The sequence below is a fragment of the Octopus bimaculoides genome, chromosome 5 (assembly GCF_001194135.2).
Source record: "Octopus bimaculoides isolate UCB-OBI-ISO-001 chromosome 5, ASM119413v2, whole genome shotgun sequence".
NCBI classification, from domain to species: Eukaryota; Metazoa; Mollusca; class Cephalopoda; order Octopoda; family Octopodidae; genus Octopus; species Octopus bimaculoides.
In genome coordinates this window covers 93136997-93139603 of record NC_068985.1, presented here as the reverse complement: position 1 = coordinate 93139603, position 2607 = coordinate 93136997, and positions in this window count along the sequence as shown.

The following is a 2607-nucleotide window of genomic DNA, read 5'->3' as shown; positions in this document are numbered from 1 at the left end:
CCACAAGTGTGGAATAGTTTTATTCCACTAAAAAATAAATCTGTTTTTTTCCAGTATTTACTTTTTTAATCAACGTTTTCTTTTCTTTTTTGTCAAATACTTACCTTCCCTTTTTTTGCTTCATATTCACACCTGCTGCATCCTCCACTTTGCCTTCCTCACGATTACATCTACACAACCGCATGCTACTACACTTCCATACTTACCTCCATATACTCTGTAGTACATCTTTATGCCCATCTCTATACATGGATACCCTCCTACATATGCATACACAAACCAGCCTCATTTCCTAACTCTCCCATAATGGTTTTCCCACATGGTTCCTAACCCCTTTCACATTCGTGTATTTTTTTTCTGATGAAGGACTAACACCCAAAATATCAAGACCCTTCTTATTAAGCATTAAGCTAATACATTTGTTAAATGTTGTCTTTGTTGTGCTCTTCTCTCTGTAAATGTATAGATACAAAGCTACAAGAATTTAAAATTGCACTTGGAGCTTACAGACGCCTTGAGAGTCTATGTATATATTTATACATACACATGTCTATGTGGTTAAGAAATTTGTTTCCCAACTACAGGGTTTTCGGTTCAGTCTCACTGCACAGTGCTTTCTAGTTTAACTTTAGGCTGACCAAAACCTTGTGAGAGGATCTGATAGACAGAAGCCGAAGGAATCCTTTTGTGTGTGTGTTTATCTTCTTGGCATCACACAATAGTTGTATACGACTGTCGGTGTGCAAGCAATGTTTGTATCTGGTCTTCCAATGAAAACCTGTCTAGCTGTTGGGAAATATTACCAAACATGGAAATGGGTGATGAGTGGCAACAGAAATGGCATCTGGCTGTAGAAAATCTGCCTCAGCTCATTCCATCGGCTCCAGTGCAAGCCTGGAAAAGTGGACATTAAAAGACAAGGTTCTATCTGGTAGAAACAACATTGTGAAAATAAACTCTTTAGGAGAATAATAAACAAATTTGTTCATTATTCTCCCAAGGTTGATTCCTATTTATTTACTTCAATCAGGTGATGCAAGTTATTGTCAAATTATTGTGACAATACTTCTCACTTAAAGTGTATTTTAACTCCACAGTATTAGAGTTGATACAAAAATCTCAAATGAATTTATTGAAATAGAATCAAATATTGTTTGCAATTTTCTAATTTACTAAACTTGTGTTTGGATGGGAAATAAAGCTACATTTTATCCTTGGGCTGGAAAGCGTTACTTTCCTATTCAATATATTAATTTGAGTTTCCCATAATACCTACCATATTTTAGAAAATTTTAAGATAGAATTAAAAATATAATTTAAACAAAAAAGTATTTTATTTTGTTGATGCCTACTAAAAGAGAACACATACACATACATATATATATATATAGCATTCTCCAAGCTATAAACTCCACTAGACTTCATATATCATAAAAGACAAGGTAATTTTTTACCATTATTTTATAACATTTACTAATATCGAAGAAACTATAGAAATGATTCAGGTGTCAGAAGAGGCACAAACTGCTTTCTGTTTTAGCAGCTAACACTCGTCTTTACAAAGACTAACAGTTGATAAGAAAGTCGAGTACAGTACTCTTCTTATTTTAAGTTTGAATGTGTGTGTGTGTCTGTATACAGTGGCAGACTGGCCAGGTTGCCAGCTTGACCAATGGCAAGTGGGCGCCTGTGCCATTAGAATCCATATATGGGAGCTCATCCTTTCAAGTCTGAGGATTTTTTATTCACTCCTGGAAGAATGCATTATTTCCACCTGGCTGTGTATATTTGTTGGCACTCCGTCGCTTACAACGTTGAGGGTTCCAGTTGATCCGATCAACGGAACAGCCTACTCATGAAATTAATGTGCAAGTGGCTGAGCACTCCACAGACACATGTACCCTTAACGTAGTTCTCGGGGATATTCAGCGTGACACAGAGTGTGACAAAGCTGACCCTTTGAATTACAGGCACAACAGAAACAGGAAGAAAGAGTGAGAGAAAGTTGTGGTGGAAGAGTACAGCAGGGTTCGCCACCATCCCCTGTTGGAGCCTCGTGGAGCTTTTAGGTGTTTTCGCTCAATAAACACTCACAACGCCTGGTCTGGGAATTGAAACCGCGATCCTATGACCGCTGCCCTAACCACTGGGCTATTGCCCCTCCACGGCTGTGTTTGTAGAGATTTTGAAAGTATACTTTTAACAAAAAAAAAAAAAAATATTAAATGATAGCATTGTAGTTGCGGGTAGGCAACCAATATTTTTACACCCAATCTGCCGCTGTATATAAATATATATGAAATCATTTAAGGTTCCTTCCAAGAGAAATATGACATGACATGATCTTGTTTTCTGGATGTAGTTGCTAAAAGACAAACATTATTTCATAAACAAAATACATTGATAAAATTTGAAGACAACAACAAAATTACAACAGGAAGCAGATTACTTTAATATAAATACTTTTCTTTATATGATGTATTTGCTCACTTGTAGATAGTTGCTTTGTCACAGCAGTTATTCATCACCTGCTACAGTTGGGTGGGGGGAGTCATATTCTAAAGAGAGGTCATCAGTTGCTATGTCTTTAGTTGGTGGGGGGGGGGG